The 26,073-nt window shown below is 40.2% G+C and overlaps 1 protein-coding gene and 1 long non-coding RNA gene across 2 annotated transcripts in view; both read right to left on the reverse strand.

Annotated features, from left to right (window-relative positions):
• LOC145452768 (afadin-like) overlaps positions 1-26,073 on the reverse strand; it is a 259,770-nt gene that overhangs the window by 72,252 nt on the left and 161,445 nt on the right. The window lies entirely within an intron of this gene.
• Positions 8,846-16,018, reverse strand: LOC145452785 (uncharacterized). The gene is made up of 2 exons (XR_013919509.1): positions 14,543-16,018; positions 8,846-9,095 (listed from the first exon to the last, which is right to left on the reverse strand). It is a non-coding gene; the product is annotated as an uncharacterized LOC145452785 (long non-coding RNA).

Consider the following 26,073-nt stretch of genomic DNA (forward strand, 5'->3'; position numbering starts at 1 on the left):
AGACGGCTTTCCGCCTGCATATCAACAAACTCAATCCGCTTGTGATATTTCTGAAGGTTCGATGAATTGCACAAACGGACACCGGAACAGAAAGAGAGGAATAGCCTCGAGTTAGCAAGCAAAGTCGAAACATTCACAGGATAACGCCGTTTAGTGATGGTTTGCTAGTTTTATGTCTTCGCTAAGCGGTTAGGACTCGGAAATGCACTCACCTAATGTTGAATGTTCAAAGCACGCGCTGAGGAGCTTGGGTGAAGCTCGCAGTATTTTATGATTTCTTTTACATGAGTAATACATACACTGACCGATCGCTCTGGTACGCAAGCTCCCCGAGTATAAACCCATCATGACCCATTTTGGGTCGCAACCCATTCTTTTAGAACCGCTGCAATGTACCAATCCAGACTGTGGCGAGATAGCGTACAGTGCAAGGGTCGGCAAACTGCGGCTCTTTAATTTTCTCACGCCTTTCTCCATTTTGCTAGAGAGGTTTAACCTGATTATAAATTGATGAATTCTATTGCGAATTAACAATATGCGTATTGTTTTCGTCTTGTTTCTTTTCTTATGGTTTACCCACGATTTTCCAAACTTAATGGAAGGTGGTACCACAGGGTTAGATCTTTGCAATTCAACTCTTGAATGGAGTGCACACTGCACATAAATGTTTCATCCGCAACAATGATACCTGCCGCCTGGTCACCAATCAATGATAAATCATTGTGTTCAACAACGAGCTCGTTAATTAACCACGTCAGCGCAGGTCACAATCATTTCCGGACTACCAATCGTGAATGCCGCGATTCCACTTGCATTGTAATTTAAAGGCTAGCAATAACTGCAGAGTTTGGCCGATAAAATGTCGTCTAGCGTCAATTGCAAGAAAAGTAAGTATGAACGGGAAAATTGAACGGTAACTTGAAACGTTCATTACGAAACCAAACAACAAAACTTTGCCACGAGTTACCTAAAGAAGACCGATTTACTGAGTAAGTCTGCAGATTTATATCCTAAACTTCTTTCGATAGCCTATATTTCCTTGTGACGTAATAAATTCGTATTTCGTGAAGTGGCTTTTTGAGGCAGATGCAGGTCTGCCCACCCCTGGTATAGTAGTATATAATCCACAGGTGCAACACCAATAGGTTACGGGTTCGAGTTCGACCGAGATCGACTCAAGAATCCTTCCCTAGTGTTGAAGGTTTATTTATAGGCGCTTTCTGGCCATATTATCCACGTAAGCAATATCTTGAGAAAGCCTAAAAGCGGGCTACAGTCGGCAGCTACGGAGTCAAAACCAATAATAGGCCTTGTGTAAATTATCATTGCAGTCGAAAAAAAGCATGAATACCACCACCATAACAAGGGCCTAGGGATGGTGTGAGCCTCTGAAAGGTTCAGGTTCGTGTGAATGCGAACCTTTTTCAAAGGTTCAGTGTGAACCCTACCGTGAACCTCATGACGTCACGTTACGCCATATTGCCAATTCCAACCCTACATTTCAGTGAAGTGATAGCCTGTATTCATCTACACTGTAGATAGATAGCGACGACTTGGGCCACATAATGCCACAATGCTGAAACATATTGACGCTTTTTTAATGCTGCTAGCGCCATGCACAGAGCGGCCCGCAGTTGAAATGCGATATATTTTAACCAAAGATGTTTTAATGTGAAAATGAAGTGAAAATTCTAATATATGAAAAAGGTCCACTGTGAAAAACCTACCACGGTTCGTTTGTGAACGTTTTTGAGGTTCACACACGCACAACGCGAACGTGAACCGCACGTTCACACCATCCCTAATAACAATCATTTGGGACGTGCAAAGGAAGGTTCGTGATAATCGTCCACGTCCACCATATCAGTAACGGTACGGATTAGGGCAATACTACAGCATTGCAGGAATCCCATTCTGCCATTTCACTGCACGTCCCATGTCCAATACACTTATATCATTCAAAACGTAACACAATGCTGTGGTGATCAGTGCTATGTTTTTTGTAGTGTAATCTGAAAAACTGCAGTTCAAGGTCTCGCCAGCGGTCTACGGAAAACCAGGCTGCATAGCAACAAACTAAAACCACTTGTGAAATTTCCGAACGCTCACGCTGAGTTTTGCAAACGGAAACCGGAACATTAAGAAAGAGAGCAACAATGACCAGCTGCCAAACGACGGCAAAACATTGCCAGGATATTACAATTTCATTGTATGCGTCCACCCCGAACGCCTCAAACTCGGAAATACCGTTAATAAGACGCTTTCTTGGTGGTGAATTTGGCTCGCTAGAAAAAAAACACCAATATTTTAAAAGTATCGGTATATGGACTTAGAAAGGACGATACGAGCGGGAGGTCATCTAGTCCACAGGTCAGCAAACTTTGCTCTGCAGACCCGTTCAAAAATTTTTTTTTAGGTGATCGGTCATCAAGCGCACAAATTTTCAACATTTAAAATTAATTGTAACTCATACGCTATAAGGAGACTAAGTAAGGTATGGTAACACACACGTTTTGGGACTTTGCCGTCGTTTTTGTAAAGTTATCGGCAGGGTTGTAATGACTCGAGTCTCGATTTTCTGGTGACTCGACTTGACTCGAGTCATTCTCTTCAAAATGAAACATGATTTGACTCGACTCGACTCCAGTCAATTTGTGCATTGACTTGACTTGTACTCGAGTCATTGTGCATGACTCGGACCAAGTCATACGACTCGAGACTGCGTCAGGCATTTCATTGCAATTTCGAAGAATAATAAAGTTATCACACTCATATTATTTTGTCTATATCAGTACTGATACTTGAAAAAGGCAACCAGAAACTAATAAAAGTGAAGAAAATTAGTATATTATGAATGCAAAGCATTCATTATCACCAAGTAGAGTTGCGAAAAATGGGTTTCACATGACATTAATTCGGAACTGAACAGTCAACACAATGACTTGGACTCGGACTCGATTCAAAACACTATGACTCGAACTCGACACTCTATTCCGTGACTTGGACTCGGACTTGACTCGGAGGTGAATTGAAAATGACTCGACTTGTCTCGAGCTAAAATTATAAAAGTGAGATTGACTTGTGACTCGGAACCGTGTGAGTTGGTTACAAGCCTGGCTATCAGCGATCCTGACCACTATATGCATATTTTAAGAGTAGGCCTATGCAAACTTTTCATGGACCAGTCACAGCTTGCGATCACTAATCTGGTCAATTGCTTCGGTATAGCATAAATACCACGCCTCACGGAATCAGTTGTCGACACATACAGAACAGAATGGGGCATAAGAACACAATGAATGTAACCAGTATATAAACGGACGACATGAAGCAAGTAAAAGCGTTGCAGTGTGTAATCAGTAAATAATAACAACACAATCACATTCCAAATAATTAGTATATCCTAATTTTGATCACGAAGCTTAACCACGAAGAAGTATTCAAGATCGCAAAGTGCTGGAATATCGAGATCAGCGGTTCGTAACCGGGGATCAAACGACCCTCGTGTATTCGCTGAGCCAGACTGAGGGTTTCCCCGAAGACGAGGACACACACCCGACTCATATGATTCATGATGGCACGTCCTTCTTGGCCGCCATTAGCTGCACTGAATTACGCGAGATCGATCGTCGAGTTGCCAGTGTTATAGGTGGCACGTCGCGTGCAGTATTGACTCACACAGTAGAGGTTTGGGCTCAAAATCAAAACCTCATTCCTTTGAAATGTCGATTGTATCTTCGATATTTCTAGGCTCATTTTTAATTAATTAATTCGTATACCACGTAGTTGCGTTTCGCATGAGCAGTACGATTAAATTTCATCCAAGGCGAAATCTCGCATTGTTGAACTTGCCTCTGAAAGGGAGCAGTTGAAGTTACACTAATGTGACGAAAATGTTCATTATTTATACCAGGGGTTCTCAACCCGCGGCCCGCAGACGTTTATTTTGCGGCCCGCGACATTTTTCATTACGAAGCAATTACTACTGGCACAGAATTGTTACATATTAATTTAGCTATACTTAGCTTTCTTATCGCACTGTCTCTGTTTCGTTTGATTACTCATTCTTTGATGTGTTCTGGTTTCTTGATATAGGCCTATGCTGGAGTTTAGATTGTTATTGTTTTGAATCGGTATTCGGCTGCACTCTGCTTCAAGAGAATCCCGCTGCGTAGAACACTAGAAAAAGTTTTTTACACGCCGTGAATGGTTTGAGCAGAAGCAAGTAATAGGAACGAGAACGTCGATGGCTGGGTTGTAACTCTGCGTCGAGCAATGAATTTGCTTTCCCAGATATAAATGGAAAACCGATGTGCCATATTTGTCAAAGAACAGTTGTCGTAACGAAGCTTAACATGATACCACGTCTGTTTCTTTCGGAGTTTCTCATATCGCCTGATCTTAGAAAAAACGATGCTAGCTTGGTGGCAAGCCCAGCAATCCATATTTCGGGCACTGTTAAAATTGGCAGCGACGTTACAGACGCATCGTTCAAAATTGCTTAGAATATCGCTAAACCCAAGAAATCTGCTAGAGAAGGTGTGATTTCAATAAGACTCCAACATACTGTGCGAATATTCGCTGTTTCCAGAACTTAGCAGCGAGGACAACATGACCTGACAAATTTCGAAGCTACAGTTGTCTGATTCAACCGTGACCAGAAGAGTAACAGCAATGCCAGTCGATATTTTATCGCATTTTCTGAACCACGTTGCCGCGTAGACTACTTTGGCCTAGCATTGGACGAATCCACCGACTCCACAGACATGACATAGCTAATTATCTGTGTGCATTTTATCAGAGTAGACATATTTGCAGAGAAAATGCGAAAAACAACAAATTTACAAAGCTGACTCCTGTAACTATTGGTGCAGGGCTTCATCAGCCATGGAAGGAAAGGAGAATGGTTGATTGGTTTGATCATAAATGACCCCGAACGCCAGACTTCTTCTCATATCACTGAGAGCTGAAAGTCATGATAATGGCCACTGTAACGTAAGAGTGAGCGTAATTTCATACTTGCTCACTCACGCATTGAAACAGGGAGTTCAGTTTTCTGTTGGAAGGGTTTGGGGTACATATACCTACTTGGAAACGAATGCAATGCAGGCTCCATATGGGGATTTACTTGCGCCGCTGGAAGATACATACTCTCACAAAAAACAGCCAGTGTAAACTTAGGAACGCTGTCCAGTTCATTGATGCTCTAGAATGCATGAAAATGTACTAAATGCCAGCATACGACTGGTAAATAGGCTATGGTAGCCTAAATTTAATAGTAGCCCACAAATACATGATAATAATATTCTGCGGCCCGCAGCGTCTTTACTTGTAAAAATGAAGCCCGTTGTACAAGGGAAGTTGAGAACCCCTGATTTATACTCATGAATAGTTCTTTCAACGTTGTATATTGTTGATGCACTGTTCATTTTATCCACCAGTAATTTGTAGTAATGTATTAGATGTGGAGTTAGATGTGTAATATCGGAGAGTTTTGTTTTGCGAATCGCCGACGGCTTGCAGATAATTAATTACCCATGTTAGATAGATTGAAATTTGATATCTCAATCGTAGATTGCAAGGTCTAGAAGGCTTGTCTAGAATAGGGTTACCATATTTTTGTGAAGCAAATTCCGGTCACTCCTTAGCGCCCACTAGCGGATTTGAAAGAGAGGTTTATCACAATATCTGTCAATATGACGTCACACTAGCAAAGCATTGCCCATCGACTGTATAAGGAATCGAGTGGAACATCATAGGGCCATCTGTAATGTGAATTGTGGTGGTTGCTACTTTCTAGGGTCTGCGATAGATTTCTTCACGGGCCGGATGAAATCGTCTGGTGGGCTGTGTCTGGCCTGTCGGTATTGTGTTGACAGCATAGTTGGATTAATTACAATAATTCTGTTCAATTACAATTAGAATTACTTCCTTGCATGTTTCAAATACATTACAATTACAATTACTCAATGCTAAATATATCAAATTACAATTACAATTACAATTAGTGTTGAACATGTAAGTAATTACAATTTCAATTACAATTACAATTACTGTTAAACATGTAATTAACTCGTTAGAGAGGTGTTCTTTGACGACCGTAGCGACGTAATTAGCAACAATCTCAAGCTATTCCTGTTTTATTCCACCCGTTATTTAAAAAAAAAACACCGTATTCGAGCTGTATTCCTAATCATGAGTACTCAAAACTGCAAACACAGAAAAATATTTCAAGCGACTGTTAACGATCAAAAGTTTGAGCGACTAACAGCAAATAGGTTACAGGACAGTTACTGAAATGAAATCAAACGATTAGGCTACTCAGAGCTGAGTGAGGATAATGAATTGTAATTAGTAAGCCGTCAGCGACAAGGATGATACCGATAAGGTGTGTAAAATTAAAATAAATACAAAAGGAAAGAACCTCCTGATAGCTACGAATTACAGCCTTTTGGTTCGTATTTACATTTTCACTTGCTTGGAAACTGTTAGATTGCATTCGATGAACATTATAGGGTGCGAAAATTTTCTGGACCCAGTAAATTTGGCCAAGGTTGGAAGTAAGATTGGGATAACATCTCTACAAATGCGTGATCAAGTTTGATAAAGCCTTGGTTGGAAACTTGAATTTCTTTTTGCAATTGTTGCAGCAAGCTTCGGTACTGGTCAGATATTAAACGAAACTCTGACCGTGGCGTGGGAAATGGTTCAGCACATGTTTCAGAAGGGTTTATTTGCTGTTCATCCATTTTTCAAATATTAAGATTTAGTTTACCCCACTGGTTCTTTAATTTTTTTAGACACGCCGCTCTTTATGACAGTGAAATATTTCGTGCCCCCCTTATCGCCATGTCACACAATGAAACTAGAGCAATCCTTACAGATAGTTTGATGATATTGGAGGTTATGACTGTTGATGAGAGAATTCTCCAATATGAAATTCGGACTATACACAGAGCAATAACTATATGAAATGGAGGTGAATCGCGCCAAGCGCGGAAAGAATTTCAGTGTACCGGAGCTTCGAGCCCCCCTTCAGTTTCTCGCCGCCCAAGGGGGGCACGTCCCCCAGTTTGAGAACCCCTGGTTTAGCCTAAATTGTAATTCACAAAGTTTTCCGTTGCTACTGAAGTATGGGAAACAGTTTAGCATGGCTGAATTATCTAGTTATAACGCGGCACGCATAGAACACCGATGTAAATAGGCTAACTATTACAGGTGACGACTATGAACTAAGGCCTTAAGGTCTTGTAGTTTGCTGCTAGGGCTTTGGAACAGCCGTAAATTTGCATTGCTTCAGCTCCGGCTGCGGAGCTTTCTTCAGATTGTGAACTTGCAAGGCCTACCAAAAATATAATTAGTATGGCCTCAACACTTGGGATGTTGATGACTAAATTTTAAGTTCCGACGCATTGGCAGATCCAGGGTCCAGCAGTCACATTTTCAGTAAATCGTCGTACATTACAATAAACTATAAAAGTAGTAAAATTTTACTCCACGCTTCGCGTGTTTAATTGTCACACGATTTCTTTCTCTATAGCCTACCCCCACCTGAAAATGAAAAAACGCCTGATCTAGCCGATTGAGTCTTACTATATTAGCAATTACGAGAGAAAGTATATTCGCGTTTGCGCTCGCGGAAAGATCGTCGACGATGAAATGTAGGCACTAAATGATTGTCGTGTATTAGCGGATCTCTTCGATATCGATATGTCCAGATGCCGAATAGTCCTGTCCTTGCAAACTGAGCCCAGCGGGCGGTATACAGTCGACCCGCAATATACCCAAGTAATAATAATATTAACTTTAAAAAATTTTGCGCGCCCGGCGCGGCTAGTGGGCAACGCACTCGTTCGTCAATTTCATGTGGCCCTTTAGCCGAAAAGATTGGCCACCTCTGGTCTATATAGATTACTAATTTACCCGTAGGTTAGTTATTTATAGGAATCTAGAGTCTGTCAGCCGTCAGTAACATCGGATGCAGCAACGAAGACATAGGTAACGCCGTGTCGGCTTGTGACGACATAATGAATACTTGTCAATTGTCGATAACATCATAGTAGCACTAGAACGAACTTTACCCCGTGCCATTGCTGTGTACAGCATTAAAATTCTGATGCGGCGTTTTAACACTGGCACTGTATTCGTTAACATTAAGCCATACAGCTCAATTCAATCTCTTTAAATGTGCGATTATATTATTCAACTGTAACTGTAGTAAGAGCAATATTGGCGGATATAACGACGTGATCAATAGAAATTCGATTTGTACCAAATGGCCAATGCTATGACGTTCGATATTGGTGCACTCGTTTCTTGTATTCCGTCCTGATCATATGGTAGTTGTTCGTCTAGGACACGCGGGTGTTGTACGTATGCGCCAGCACCAATAGGACTACGCTCTACGAGCCATAACAAAGATAATGGTCGTAGAGTTCGCCTTGACATGTACATAAAAACACAACGCCAAATGGAAGTTGATGGATCCAAATGCCTAATCATACTTCACCAACAGTATCAAAATGTCCTAATTTATGTCCAATTTGTCTAGTGTTATGTGCTCCTCTAGGTCAAAATTCGATTTGTTTGCTCTACTGTCGGGGTTCGATTGATGACTTTATACCAAGTCGTTACGATTCCTGATCATTTATATCCTCACTGACTATATCGCCATGTGCGTCTGATTTAGAACAAAATTCTCGATCATCGGCCAACTCACGGTAATTAATCTGTGTGGTTGTAGAGGACAACTGATAAGTTGCAGGTTGTTCTGACCATATATCCTCACTGTCTACGCCAAGTCTGGGACAAAATTCTCGTACATCAACCAAATCATTACAAGTAATCTGAGTGATTGTGAGGAAGTTGCACTGGTGTCGCAATGTTATCGCATAACAAACACATTTACGCAACCACAATTTATGACGTTGACTGCAGATCGCCAGATGGATTCTTCAGAAAATCTCCCCAATAATCAACCTCCTGTGCCGCAAGGTTAGATCCAATGGTCAAGTCATGGACGAGATTGATGTTGCCGCAATTGTCGTTTTACCTGGACCGCACGACTTCCACCGCTTCTTTCTCGTCGTTAGGATCTTTGAAAATAACAAACGAGGGCCTTTAGTGCGCGTACAATATACATAACAGAAAGATGTCGATTGCTACAGCGCAATTGATTGCAATTGCAGCACAATTACGATGATTACACGGAAAAGTAATCACGGATATTCCTTGAACACAAGCCTTGAGAACACATATTCGAATACAATGCTACAATTGAGCTGAGACTTGACAAAGTTTGCAACTTCATCGTTGACGATTTGGCATTTATTTATATACTTATATATACAAAGTTACCAAGTCGGTGGAAGAGACCTGAGCCTCTACGTGGGTGACTGAAGACTCGCAGTGTGCACAAATGGACAATTGGACCGTCGACCGCAAATATTACGAAGGGTAAAGCAACAGAACTTTAGGAGATGCATTGTCGTGGAATCGTGGTTCACAAGACTAAATATGCGACAAACACCGCCGTTATAGTTGTGTCAATAAGACGAATGAAGACTTTAAATGCAGAACTGGACTGACCCCACTTGAACTAAAAATTCACTGCGCGACATCTGCAATTTTGATTATTCATTATTATCAATAATACTATTTTCCCTTCATATGCGATTTGCACAGATTTGTTTGTCTTCAGATAGATGTCTAGCGAGTCTGAGTCGCCATTTGACGTTTGAACACAGACCTGTCAGTGAACGATTTGCAACGTCACGCGATCGTTTTGAGAAATCAAAAGTTGGGTCATTGTCATCGTTCTGGCAAACTGTCAAAGTATGGAAGTATGCAAAAAAAAAAAATTCTGCACCTTACCATAGCCTACTTACACATTCCCATATTCCGTATACCAAATACCGTTCCAAATTATACCATACCACACTTCAATACCATACCATGCCCTGCTTGTGCGTCGCAGCTGGTATAAATCGAAGTGGATTTGTTAAGCAGTTCTATTACTCCATTATTGCATTATATAACACTGGGACTGCATGCTTTTCGGCCCTCGCCATTCATAAAATCTGGAAGTTCCCTACTAATTTCCACATTCAAGACAATGCGATCGAATCTGGTGATGATACCATAACAGCATCCCTTATTAGGTCGTGATGGTGGTAATGTAGAGAACGTGTTAGGCCTAATCTTAGAATAACTACCCGATGTCGTCGCTAATAGCTTTGAAAATTGGTTATGCAATCGTAATGTCACAGACAGTTCGCATTGGGCCCAGGCCATTGCTGCAACCTGTATGCAGCTCAAAATATCTCAATTGTTTTGTCATAGACAAGTGTTTTGCCTAAAATAACCTCCGCATGTTATCAATGAACAAGTCGAATAGGTCACGGAAAATCAATATTGAAGACATGTGTGCAAATCATCGCCTTGACAGCAGTTCTATGTAATCTTCGTGAAGTCTCCAATGAGCTGGTCAGTGGCGAAACTATATTTAGATTTTGGACAAATCTGAGGCGACGATGAAGACAGGGCGATAAAAACAAATTGCATTATTGAGATAATGTGTCTGCAAACTGATGACACTTATTGGAACTCGATTTCTTGTAATGAGACTTAACCGTATTTAATATACTATATTATTGGCACGTTTGTTCTGAAATAGACCAAATGCAAGTATTTTTAGATTATACGGAAAAATACCTTACGGAACAATGCCGAATATAGCACGAAGACAAATAATATTAGATTTGTGAGAACATTCATTCAGTGATAAATCATTTGACAATTCTTCAAAAATAAAAATATTTTTCATCACTTCACAAATCAGTATCTCTGGCCGTATATCATATTTCACGCAGTAACAGTTTAAGTGCGATATTTTTTGCCAGCACACGAGAATAAATGTCATTTGGTTTCCAAGCATTTATCTTCCAACCGCGTTAAACTTGTTTTCAAGTGTGCGAAAGTCCCACATAATGAGTGTATCAGTCAAGTATGACGTCCTACACTCTCTAATATACTAATATGCGAGATTAGAAAGGGGTGTAGTTTTCTGCCCATATGCGACCGTACTTACGTTGGTGAGTTTTGATGAAACAAGTCTTGGAGGATGACCTGAGATTTTGGAAAACAAGAGGCGCATAATGATGCGTCACATAATGAGTAACTTATAATACTAAATTGAAACGCCTAAAAGATAAGATAGTGAATCCTATTATAATTGGTTCTCATGATGGTAAGCAGTAATTCTATCCGTAACAATACGATTCTGAGACATTCGGAAACTGGTGATATTCAACCGCACACCAAATCCGCATATTTATCGCATCGATATCATGTTTCAAAACGAGACTCATAGTTTTGAACTCAATTATTCAATAGAAATTGGCTACTCCTTTCCACTAGACAAAAACGATACATTTACCTGACGTGCCCCAGCATCCCATTTATGGTATAATTTTCATCCGGAACGAATTTTACATTTGTCAAAGCCAAGACAACGATTTCGGGACATTTCGGAAACCTATTCCGCCTATTCCAGTGTATGTGCCGAGCTATTTCGTCACGGCATTTTTATTTCGTAACTGGTAACATGCGATACAGAAATAACAAAGCCCACCATGATATGTACTCCTGCTTTGCAGGTTTGCATTCTGTCTAGAGTTGCAATCTGACGTTGAAGAGGACGTATATAATCTGTTACTATCGTGGTCTATTTACGCTGATATGGAAATGAGAATTATGAACACATCTTATTATTTAGTTGGTAAATATGTTGTAAACGCTACATCTCCACAAAAATTATACGATACCGTACCTATATAATTTCTACGGTAACACACAAGGTCCGCAAACGACTTTTACTTATTTTGTCTATACATAATTACAAGCGTTAATTTCACGTTTCGGCTGCTTCGCAAAGATTTTCGGTAGTGCAACAAGAGTTTCAGTCGCTAAAATTCAGGAGTCTCCCCGTTCACCATTCTGTCAAGTATTCTTGCTCCGAACAAAAGCACGTGATCCCTGTTGTCGAGGCGTGTAGGAGGCGTTGGCGTGAAAATTGAATATGATCATGAAAGCCCAACATTAAAGTCAGCTAACTAAACTAGCACTGTTAACAGAAACATCCTACAGGCATTACCATCATACCGAAAAGTGAAAAATACGAATGCCCAGTCATTCCTAATTCTCGATAATATTTTGAACGATTTTTATTTATTTACCATCAGAAATACTATTCTCCATTTCCAGGCTTCAATTTGATCAAAAATCATCCGGATCAAGTTTCAGCTGCGTAATCGCAATGACGCAAATAGATCTACCTATGATTTTGGTAGACAGCCATTGCATTTTGATGTATGAGATATAGGCTTTGCGATGTGCGCAATATGTATTAACACCTCTGTATCGTGTGCCAAATAAAGATTGATTGTATCGCTATGATCTGCGACAAGGTGTTTCCCGCATATGCTGAAATAACTGTGGGCACCGGAAACAGCTTGGAAACAATATATTATGTCTTTCTATCGAAAACGAACAACCTGATAATTATTTCAATGGCAGCACTGCTCTGTCGTGAGACGATAGGGATTACAAAACATTAATGGTGGCAGAAATAAATCTTGCCGTGGCAACGCGAGGCATCCTCTCACGCATTTCGTTGCGCCCGTCGATATTGTCGTCAGCTACTGATACCACGTTATGAGGAGTCGATTAGCTTGTTTTCGATCAAGTGATGAAATACAATTGCAATTGAAGAATTCGAAATCACCAGAACAGACATGGTGTACATCGAACATATAGATGATTAACATTTCAATGTTAGACTAATGTTTAGGCTCATGATGCGAAGCGCCTATTAATACACCTTGTTTTCACAACTTCGGAATATCACGAATGTTGTTTTGAAAACAAGACAATTGACAATTGTCCATAGCGGAAAAAATATTATTGCAACTCGCCAAACGTTTCGACATGGACCTTGTGATGTCACATTCTTTCGCTGCATTTCAATGGATCCGTGACATCACATCATTGTTTAAAAGTCGGGCTCTCCCATCTAAATTTTCGTGCAGTATACTCAGATTCTCTGATGCCATTTTAATATATAAAATATAGCATGTCCGCGGGTAGGTCAGTAAACAGCGCAATGTTCAACCGATTACTCCTACATTCAACTACTACCGACTTCGATTAATGCGGACAGTTTGGCTCCGCTCACTTATGGCTGAATTAAGCGGAAAATCAATTGTTCGTTTCATGGCCATTGGTCATGCGTAAAGGCAGACAACGCATTAAAATACTGTACTGTTGCCCGAGAAATGAATTGCAGCTGTTCTGTGCTGCAGTAATTGGCACTGATTGCATAACACGTGCAAAAGTTGTACCTTCAGGTATGTTATATTGTGTAATATTTCGAAACCAAGCGATTCAGAGATTATTTATGAATGAGCTAACAAAGCTGAATGAAGGCTAAATCCACAAAGGAAAATGCGTCGGTGGTTAATAAATTTGTCATATGTCATGTCACAATTTAAATGAGTTGATCCGTTTCTTCAGAAATATACCAACCCCTCAAAGTTCGACGCTGAAGGCTCAAGCCCACGCAAACCCCATATCTGCCTGTCGGAAATATTGTCGTCACTAGTGGGCGTCTCTGTTTTGAAGCGAAACATCCCATTTTGCAGATTTGCTGGATGGTTTACTATTAGTTGACTTGAGAGTGCACTCAAGTTTGGAGGATGTCTCACTGTTTGCAGATGTAGCTTACATGCTCGTAAAGATTTATCATGAATGGAAAACAATGCAATAATGCTATAGTCAAGGAGTACGAGATGCCGCCGCTGTCAACAAATGGTGAAGGCATAGAACCATGCCATGGTTTTTGGGTATTCATGGTGCTTGTCGACTACTATGATCATTTACACCAGACCGATATTCTTTTTATTTTCCGTAACTGCCGACTTATAGCACGGCCCACCTCTAGGCTTTTGTAAGACACCGCTGACGCGGATGAGGTGGCGAGGAGGAGCCTGGTAAACCTCCAACACTTAGGTATCGGAATTCAGAAGTCGACCTCGGTCGGACTCGAACCCGCACCCATTGGTGTTGCAGCCGCGGACTATACCCCTGCGCTATCTCGCCACACACCCCCATGCCATGGTAATAATAGGCACTAGAGCTCAATCTGTACCAGTGGTGACCAACTCCATATGGGTAAAACGCCACTTTCAAACTTGATAGGCGCCACGGGCCGTAATGTTGCAATATCGGTATTCGCCTTACCGAAGAGTCTATGTCTATTTGTCAGGGTTATTCTAATGTTGTTTGCAAATGTTATAATGAACACTGATGGCGATGAGCATATGAGTGAGATGATATTATTTGTCAAATTGTCCACAGTTGAGCAACTGAGATTAATCTCAGAATTTAAATGTACGTATATAGCATAAAAATACATTAAAAAATTCTATCTGTAGCAAATACACTTTGCACATGTTGTTTTGGAAGTATAGACAACATAACATACCTTCTTCTTGTGTCCCGGTCACAGACCGAGGTTGTACTTGGTACTCAAGTATGGGCCACGTAGAAGTACGAGTATCCAAGACGTGGAAGAAGTATAAGATCATATCCACCTGAGCAAATGGTGAAAGTAGTCAAAACCTATATGTGAGTATTCCGAAAAAGCAAAAGTACTTAGTTACTGACCACCTCTGCTTAGTCATTTCAACTTCTAAGAAACATGACTGCGCTGTATAGTAGAAGTGCAATCATAACCTATACATCACCGCTGCAGCCGTTTCCTCTTATCGATTCAAAAATAAAAACGCGATTACGTCATGCCGACGCATTCAGGTAATCTGATCTGGCTATGTCGTCACGTATTAATTACGCAAGGATTGATTCATTTTACCCAGAAATCACGAGCAGCTGAAAAGTGGAAATTCAACATTTTGTAGTCTGGTATATATATCTGCGCATAGGAATAATTGTGCGTGCATATAAACGTCATATAAGTATCAATGTCTTTTTGCGTGCGGTACCACAAATTATTATCCAACTTCCATAGAAGCTCCGACAATCACTTTTACCCCGAGGGATATTAACCACCCTATATGGCATTCGTATACAGTACTCGAATGCAAATTTATCTAAATCCAACCGAATGACGACATACGGTCAATATCATTCGTAAGTGAGACATAAATAAACCGATCGACTGACTATTTGAAGAAGGAGAAAACATGGTAACTATGACTCACTTTGTCAAGTCCTTTTGAGATGAAACAATAACGCAGAATTGCAGCAATTACATCAGCCCGAGTAACGACACGATTGTGAGTCAATGCTCCGCGCTACCAATCCTATATCCTGAGGATAATCGTGTCTGCCACATTTATCAGACAATTGTGATAATATTTCTTCCGGGCGCATTAGGGCATGCGAGAAATTCTTATTGTCTCGCTGCGAAAAAAGAATAACGGCATGAATCCGTGAATGTATCTGGTCCCACAGGAAATACATATAGTTGCCAAGATATCAATTATAATCCTGGAATCACGTGGACTTTTGAGTGTGAGGAGCGGTAACATTGCAAGGCCCAGCGAAGTCTACACTACAACAAATAGAGTATTACGACAAACCGTTAAACGCCTTTGAATTACGTATATGTGGAATGAAGTCCTGATCAAAAGTGTTACCAACCATGCCATTTCCTCTCAACCTGGGGGGCGTGAAAGCATCTGAAGAGGGGCGCGAAGAAGCGGTCAACTGAAAATTCTTTTCGCGCTCTGCGCGATTTACTTCCAATTCACACCTGTTTCTCTATATATACACCGAATTTAATATTTTTGAATTCTCTCATCAACAGTCACGACCTTCCATGCCACCAAACAATCCGTTGGGGTTGCTAGCATTCCGATTGGATTTTGTGATATGACGATAAGGGGGGCGCGACATTTTTCACATCATAAAGAGGGGCGTGTCGAAAAAAAGTTTGAGAACCACTGATCTAGGCTCCTCCTCGCCACCTCATCCGCGTAAGCTGTGTCTAATAAAAAGCCTAGAAGTGTGCCGTGCTATATAAGTCGGCAGATACGGAATAAAAATGAACAATATCGGCCTGGTGTAAATGACCACCGTAGTCGACGCACACCAGGAATACCACAAAACAAACAAACAAAACAAAAAACTTAGGGTCCTGGTGGCACCGAGCATTTCTAAATGATCGTCACAGAAGTAGAGAGCTTCGGAAAGCATCTGAGAATGCTGTTATTCTGCGAGTAAAGCAAAGTATTAGTGATCATTTTATATCAGCACGCTATTCATCCATCCCCGCAGATTGCAATAGACTCTCTATAAGGCTAGGAGATTTACGGGATAATGCACAGAACCCCTGATCCATACCTTTACACTCGACAAGCACGGGATGATTGTACAGAAATTTGCGAATTACAGTACTCAAAAGGGCTGGGAAATATATCATATGTACCAAAATGTTGTTCTGCTTTTCATTGCATGACATCAGCGTGGTGTTGGTCACGTTCACTGGCAATATACAGGTGAAGTCATTAGTATAGCTAGTGCGAAGCGTCAATTTGGAATCAACAAACAATCATATCTAACCGCAGCGTACTGTTCATGTCAGGAGACACGAAACATTTCGTGGTTTAATGAATCATCATATCGACGTCTCAGAGGTCACAATCCCTGATCTTTATTTCGGTTATCTCAGTTTATTTCATGAGAATGGATTTATAAAACTCACCACGAAAATTCGCATTATATTTCTCCGTCACAAACAAATCATCTTTCAGTGTGTTGTAGACGCTACCGCTTGCCGAAATTCAAAATTATTGACCACTACGTCATAAAGCGATCAAACGAAACTCTAAACCGCGATAACTAATTCTTTCGCATCTCACGCCGGCGCTGATAGAAACGACTGCATCTGATTGGTAATCTCGAAACTCTACGTAAAATGCGTCATATCACGCAGCCGTTGTCGTGAAGAGAAAATCATATTGGACCGTATATGGGCATTTATTGTAATTGTTTCGCTGTTGACAAAACAATCTGGTTTTGTCGCGGTATATATGGCTACTATATGTTTTAGGTTGGTGCGTCATACTAAAAATAGAACAATATGGCGATCATACATATGGAAGACGGAACGTCTCAGAACACTATCATGTCGTCTTCTCGTGAAGGCTTGTATTGGATAAATACGCACTTACTAGTATGTCCAATGTCCAGAAATCGTCGATACTATAAATACTACCTTATTTACCGTTATTCGTCATGACGATCACACCTATTATTGTACATAAGTCGAATCGCCCATACGGCTTAGTCAGCGAATGTGGAAATTATTGCATCTATCCACACACAATGTCCTTTAGACGAAAATCGTGTAATTTACCAATCTCCACTTTACGGTAATAAATAACGGTATCCGCACTTTCCCAGTACCAAATTATGTATTCAGACCCGTTCCAGTCCGTGTAAATGAGACAGACGGATCATTTCACGTGGGTACATGTGCCAGAGCAGCGATGCTTTCGTGTACCGCCCACGAAGGCGCAAAAAGTGGCAAAAATTTGGTCATTGCTCCCATTTCCCACCTATTTATTTACGGTGTATAATACAAGGGATGCATTTAAAACAAATGATTGAAGATTGATAATTGATAAATTGTATGTTTTTTAAGTTGCATAATTATTCCATAATTGTTTAAATACTTTCCAAAAAACATGTAATATGAGCATACGGACGCTTACACCCGTTACAGCCGACGTATACTATATGGAGCGGTTGGAATCCTCGGAATAGTCGGCTCAACAGCTATAGTACGTAAATATAGATCATTGGTACGTAATGAAAGTTCTGATAGTGATGCTGCATGACGATCTAGTCTTGCATAGTAAAGATTATTTTGGTCCGTATATGACAGGGGCTGGAAGCTTATTTCGTCTAAGGAGCTATATCTACCCTATAGGCCCTATTTTCAGTTGTCAATGTCAATCGACTATGACGTTACAATTGAATATTCGTGACGTCATAACTTGAAAAAATACATAAAAATAGAAAAACATGTTTTAAACCCGGGTCTTGTTTTACACATGTTCGTTTTAATTAGATTTTTGTTTTAAACGTAACCCTTGTGTATACTATGCACGGATTTAAATCGCATTATCTGAAGCTGAGATGACAACGTAGATTGGCAATAGGCAGGCAAGTAAAGTGACATTTTTATTCAGTAAAATAATAAGTCCCGATTCAAATATGATAAACATTCGAGATGTACGGAAAACCACGAAGACTTTTATGGATCAGGAAACGGAAACAAAAATTTGTTCGAGCATAGGTCGAAGCAATCCAAATAGTGACTCACATCTAGTCGAGTAATGTCGTTGTTGTTTGTGGTATTTTCTACGACAATGGTCATTTTCATTAAACCGATATTATTTATTATGATTTGACGACCTGTAGCACTCAGAGGTGGTCAAAGTAGACAAGAAAGCTACCCAAGTAGAAGTAGAAGTAGCGATGAAAAAAATCGACTCAAGCACGAGTAGAAGTACTTCTTACATAAGCAACCTAAAACTGCTTGAAGTAGAAGTAGAATTGTCTGACTTTAAATCTACTCAAGTAAGTAAGTGAAGGTGAAAACGATCGTAATTCGTTCGCAGGGAGTGTCGAAAGGTGTAAGTCGGTCGAGCTATGCGAAAGGAGCCGAGCTTGATTCATATTGATGCATACCAGGAGGTATTCAATTTTCGACAGCATAAGCATTCGTCCGCATCATGGGATGAAAATGATAGACTTGATATGGAAATGCGATACTAATCCTCTGTTTAATCGAACAGCAAGTTATAGAAAATATCATGCTGGCGCACTCCCCCATATTATAAGGCCCGTAGTTTAGTAGAACAGAAATACGGAGACGTTGAATAGGATACGGTGTAAACACTTTGCGCGATTAGTAAACGTGACTAAAAAATATGGAGGATCGTAAAAATGCTATATTGTGTAGCTTTATTTCCGGAAGCTAAAGGCATTACTACACTTGCTTTTATACTTCAACATATATTTTTATCCAGACAAAAGAACTCAAAGTATACTGGGAATTGAAAGTGAAATATACATACTACTTCTAAAAGCGGAAAATGTATTTCATGTCTTTAGTCCAGAAAGTTTCAAAGGTGGTATGCTAAATAAGCTCTAAAACTAAAAAAAGTCAGAGTCCACTTTTCCAGATTAGAACACGCCATGGACTGCTAGATTACGATATGATAACTAAATGCTAGATTGCGAAACATCAGTTTCAAACGTTATGATGAGCAATATATACTGCGGTGAAGTATTTCATATGGGTGAAGGGCGACAGTGCGGTGTGAACGGAGCAACGCCAACCCGCTACCTAAATTATGTTAACCGATAATTTCGTGAAATCATACTGGTTACTACGTATCCACTGAGCGCAGAGCGCGACGAAATTTCTGGGCTTTACTCAACTTTTATGAAAATTAAATGTTGATACTCCTTGAAAACAGCCCCAAAATTCCTCAGGCTATCTTCCTGATTGCAGGATTAAACTACTTCTACTTGACAAACTGAAAATAGCGAAAAGTGAGTAAGTAGATCACACAATATTACGAAGTGTTAGTAGCGAAAATCATATCTACTTGAGTAAGTACCAGAAGTAGAAGGAACTACTTGAGTACTTCAAAAAGTAGAAGAACTTCGTTACTGACCACCTCTGAGCACGGTCAACATCTAGGCTTTTTTTTACACACCGTTTACGCACATTAGATGGCGAGGCCCAGATAAACCGCTGACACTTGGAAAGGAATTTTGGAGTCGAACTCAGTTGAACTCGAACAGAGTCATGTCCTATTACAAGTAATGACTGGAGTCAAGTCAAGTCCGGTGAAAATTGCGACTACAGTCATTACAACCTTGTCATAAATATTTTCCATCGATCTCCTTAAGCGCGAAGCAAAAGACAATCCATGATAATAAGAGTAACTCAGCTAAGCCATAAATGTTACTATTACTATGAAGAGTCACGAATCTATTTAAATTCAGTTCCTTGTGTTATAGGCAAAGTAATGATATGGTGTGAATAACAATAGCGTTCAGCTGTCAATGGTATAAATCGATTGAATAATTGCTATCAGCAAATCAGATGTATTGAAAACGAGGTGTCTGCTCGTTGTAGTCTGGTTCTGAGAAAATTCATCGCACACTTATCCAAATCACTTCCGAAACTTCAAGGACAAACGACCTAACCGCAAGTCCCTTATGACGTGCGTTTCCCGTTTCTACACACAGATGGTTAAATGAAAAGCTTAATTCATCCCAGAGGCCGAAACCGCAATCGTGTGCGCGTTATTGCCACAGATTACTAAGGTTACAATAAATCACTTCATGGTTATGCACATGGAATAATCCGCGGCATTAACGTATAATCTCTGATTGTAAATTACCATACAGTGATTTCCGGAGGTGATGTGACTCATTTTGATCATTTGATTAAAATTAATCCATGATGTATGCTGATAACAGTTTAAGGATCAGTATGATCTATGTACTTATATCTGTGATATAATCGCAAGGGAAGCATTCCGATACTTTCGAACATCTAAGACCATCAGTATACACATCCAATCTAACAAACCTCACGACAGCCGGAAGGCGTGCATTATCCTACAATGAGGTCTATGTGAAACGGAACTCGATCGTGACTTGCAAGTATTTTCATACGATGTACTACCAATGGCCTGCTTAATAAAGTGACTCAAAAATTTGTAAAAAACCAGCGACCAGTTATATCGTTATATTGACTTACATTGCATGTATACCTATTGCCGCATACCTATCTGGTCAGAAGTTATATATCAGAGAGACCATGCAGACATATTCGCATTATGTTGAAGCAGAATGCGTCGTTTGGATGCAATATTATCGCCCTTAAGATCCATAATTTCTGGAAACGACTGAACAGCGAGTGCTCTGGAATTTTGTGTCGATGTCTCAGACTTGTTACCAACGATGATTAACTAATTGTGAAACGCAACATTGCCATTGGACGGTAATAATGTGACACACGAAGTTGGTTGCTGGTTGCTATTGTTGGTAGATATGGCCCTCTACTTTGAGGTCTTTTCCACCATGAGCGAGTTGATCGCCGCATTGCAGTGTCTCATAAATTTTCCTGTTATGTGTCACTCGCAGTAGATAGTACATACTCTTCCAGTGGTATCGGAGCGACAGGGCTCGTCACTACATTTGCCAGCGTGTATACAGTCTGACGACGTTGTACGACAGGGGTTCGTAGTTATTGTACTGTACGAAGTTTGTGATGGCCCAGGCAATGGTTGATAATAAGGCTGGTAAGTCATTAAATGGCCGCCTAATATACACAGGCGTCTATCGTCGTCAGCATTGCTAATCAAGTAGAAGTAGAAGTAGAAGTAGAAGTAGTACCGTAAATTCCACTCAATTGCAAATAGAAATAGCGATTCATAAAACGTGACAATACCACTTCAAGATAGCAGTGCGGAGTAAGAGATCTCAGAATTAATCTAGTCAGTCGTGTCGAAAGATTAAGATTTGGTCAAGGCGTGGTATAATTTTGGTGGCCAAACGAAGTTACTTTCGCATTTAACATCCCGCAGATAACACAACATGACTAATGACAATGCAAATAGGTTCACTTCTCGAAAATTTGTTCCGTTCCCAAGATGCAGGAACGTAAAAGTTTTGTCAACCTATCAAAAACTACTTTATTGTCATAATCCATGGGTATAGAAGTAAGTGGTCTTGCCTAAAACGCTAAGTAGAAGTGGAAGTAGTCTTAAAGTATATTCACATGACTAAGTGGGAGTAGGCACACCCCACTCGAATACTCCTAAAAATTAAACGCACTTCGTTACTGACTATACTTGTACTCATATGTCACTAGATAAAAAAGTAGCCGAAAAAACGAGAGAAATTTTCCGCGCAAACAAAAAACTTATTTTAGCAAGCTTGAGTTCTGAAATTAGTCAAGATTGTTATCAGTTGGTAATTTCTAGTTCCCACGACCATCACCTAATATTCCGGTTGCGTAAAATTGCCAACATGCAACAGGTGTACCTTTCGCGTTTTTCGTCCTTGCATTACGATGACACTGCTCAGTTCTCACGTCACGCATCATATCCCGTAAATTATTCTGTGAAATGAAGATCTCTAATTCGCGCAGGTCTAATTGTTTGAAATTTACTAAATGATTGAAACTGCTAATGTAGATAGGTAATCGCCTCACCACAATTATGAACCATTATATGAGACCGTAAACTGTGGCATATAGTTTTGTGTGAAATATAATTGGACTGATTGACCTTTCCTCATCGACTCTAGCGTATTTCGAATAAAAGTCAGGGTCAGGAATATATGACTATACGCAAACGTGGATGAATAATAGCGAGGGGCCATAAAATACTTGACAACCTCATGAATGCCGTCGGTCCCCTTTAGGGAGAGCTGTTGTGATATAATGTTTAACGTATAAGACGACAAGCGGATGGATGCACGTGAGCCCTTATTCATAGTGTCCTATATGGTGTCGACACAGGCAAATCTCACGCCTCAGTGAAATTGTATCACGTCACAATTTCCATTTGGCTACAGGCAATTGGACGGTCATTTTAGACCGGCTTGCCGAGCATTAAATTTGGTAAAACAGGTATCAATCGAACGCTGACTCTGTACTGATTACGAAAATATAAATTTCATCCCGCTCGTGGCCCTGGAACTCCCACAATCAGCCTCGAATTTTCCATTGTTATGGAGATTGGCATTAGGACGCAATAATGCTGTATGGCGAAACGAGAGAGTAGCTCAAGAAAAAAAGAGGCAGACAGCATTGTCCAGCATTGTTGCGTCCCAATGCCAATCTTCATAACAATGAAAAATTCGAGGCTGATTGTTGGAGTTCCAGGGCCACGCGCGGAATAAAATTTATATGTTCGTAATTAGTGCGGAGTCAGCTTTCGATTGATACCCGTTTTACCAAAATTAATGCTCGGCAAGCCGGTCAGAAATGACCGTCAAATTGCCTGTAGCCAAATGGAAATTGTGACGTGATACAATTTCACTGAGGCGTGAGATTTGCCTGTGTCAACACCATATAGGACACTATGCTTTATTACCATAGTGGAAATTGAACGGCCAGATCGGACAATGGGCATGCAACATGAACACTATTTGACGTAGTTGAGCTATGGACTTTGGATATAGGATTCTCCACATACGTAGCCTGCTATATTATAGGAGGCTATATTTGTGACGCCAATGCCCAAGTCCAATGTTGAAATGAGCATTTCCTTATTCGTACAAATACCTAACACACTCGAACACGGTTGAAATAGTTGGTAAAAGTTATGGTGGTGAATCTTAGCCTGAGGAAGTACTAAAAATGGAGCTAAGCTCAAGACGAAGATGAAATAACACGAGGACTTTAGTAGCATTCTGGTAGACATTAGCGTGGACTTGAATGAGTTGCAAAACCTCATACAGGATGTAAAGCAATTAAAATTACCAACATTGGAATCAAGAACACAAGATAAAATGGCACACAATAGAAAATTCTAATTTGTCATCCCCACACAATAACGATTTTGAATATTTTTGCTTATAAGATGCAATCGTAATATAACCGTGTAAGTGAAGAGAGATTAATTAAAAGGCCTATTATAGTGCAGATTCCGATAGGAGAATGTAGTGATTCATTTTGTTCGATCGTTTAATCAAACCCACAAGAATGCCACCAAAGGACTTGATGCCATTCTCCAAATGTACGGAAATAACGATTTCCGATTGTACCTGCGATCTTGCTCGATGTTACTATATGCCTCCCTTATATAAAATAACACCAGAGGATGGTTAAACTGGTCAGCGTTGGCACTCAAGTAGAAGTAGAAGTTACGCCATGAACTTTCCTTCAATTACGAGACGAATTAGCCATTTCCAAGACACGCCAAAACTGCTGCATGTGGCAGTACAATATGATAGTGTGAAAAGTATCCAAGGAAGTATTTTCAAAAAGTGGATGTTGTCGCGGGGTCGCAAACTTTTAGCAGTTGATATCATTGACTATTGTAGAAATTGCAAGAGGCGTCATGATTAATGAAACGATAAATAGCAGCAATTTCCTAAACTGTATTCAGTCACTGTGATATAGATAATATTTCAACCAGTTAATATGATATTACCTTCAGAAATAAAAGTGATACAAACATCCTCCAAACGAATTTCTACTTTACAAAATACAATTGTAAAAATTAGGTAGTTTGTCTAAAAACTGTTCAAGTAGAAGTGGAAGTATTCTAACACTGTTAAACAGGGGTTTTCAACCTTTTTCGAGTCATCGCCCCTTATCAATTCCGACACAAATTGCCGCCCCCTATATTTACGGATCGGATGTCGGAAGCGGGCATAAATCGGGAAATTTATTCTCCTAACTCTGATCGCTTGGGAATTAAAAAGCCCATTTTTCGATGTGGCAGGTGCCTGGAGAATCGGATTCCGGGTCTACTTTCCGTTGAGTTGACCTTTTTTAGAGTCATATATGCAGAACAAGCCGTCTTCACCTGCATTTTTTGACCGTGTTACTTAAACATATCTCACTGAAAGTTCTAACATTTCATCCCCATATCGCCCCTAGTCGCCGCCTTTGGTATATCCGCCCCCTTGTTTTTTCAAAATCGATCACTGGGAGGTAATATCGCCCACGTTGGGAGCCACTGCTCTAAAATATTGCCCCTTGATGAAGTTGCACGAGTAGGCAATCCCTAGTCCAGGACACTCCGGAAAAGTAGAAATCGTTCGTACCTCACCAGCTATGTTTTGAGTGCATATTGATTGTTTGCCAAGCACAATTGATGCTTTCCGATCGGGATATTGATACAAAGCATAACGATGTCGCCAGTTTCATTAAATAAACTAGCATCATTACACCGTTTGCTGTGTGCTAAGAAAGATGCGGACGTATATGCTCTAAGTATTGTAGCGCACAGAAACCAGTCAAGAGTTCAACCACGCACCGAATTGGCTGAATAAGCAAGTATAAAAATCATATCTAATCATAAATAGATACCATGCCAGTTTTTTCCCCTAACGTAAGGACTTTTAGTGATGATTCATGCCCACAACAGCACCTGGATTGTCAAACCCCAAGGGCTCGCGTTTAAATGTCAATTCTGTAGGACTAAATCAATCGGTTCAGCCATACTTTTTATATCCGGTTTCGCGAAGGTGAGAAATCATCTATCGATATAAGTACTAGATTCCAATCCCCGTCTAATTACATCTGATAACGCTGATGTTGTGGGAAACTGTGTCCATAAATATCCTGCGGATGATAGATTATTCCACTTAAATCCCATTTGCTTTACTTGCCTTTAATTCCCATGATTAAAATCCCTCTGATTTCAATGCAGCTACTATGTAATCTCAGAATTAAAACTTTGAAAATGGCGCTGAGCTGTCGATTTTTGGCTAACCGTAGGTTTTCTTGTCTTTCTTGTCTTTTATCAATTCCTCAGTTTGTAGATGATTAACCAAGGATAAATACTAAATTCCTAATTGCACCTCATGACTCTGCCTGACACATCAATATTGGCAAGCTTATGCTATTTCCAAGTAAATATGTTTTAAAATTCATGCAATAGCATAAGCTCAACTTCCGAAATGGAAATTTCGCTGATAAGGTTCAGTATTATTTGAGACAGACAGTTTTCACATGTTTCTTATGCGACATTTGTTATTGTCTTGGCTTTCCGGAGTGTCGGAGTGTTTCCAATAGTATTTAGGTCCCGATCACGTGGCTACCGGAAATTGAATCGTGCTCAAGGTGCGAAAATAATCATTATAATCCACCGAAATTACAATTAATGGTAGGATCCTGATGATCATTGGCAATTAAAACATTTGTTTCGTAAATCGGTAAAACATCGAAGAAAAGAATCATGATGGCATATGCTTCTTACATGCACATGCTCGTGTTACAGA

The sequence above is a fragment of the Botryllus schlosseri genome, chromosome 12, assembly GCF_051294905.1.
Source record: "Botryllus schlosseri isolate E-star chromosome 12, Bs_hap1, whole genome shotgun sequence".
Lineage (NCBI taxonomy): Eukaryota > Metazoa > Chordata > Ascidiacea > Stolidobranchia > Styelidae > Botryllus > Botryllus schlosseri.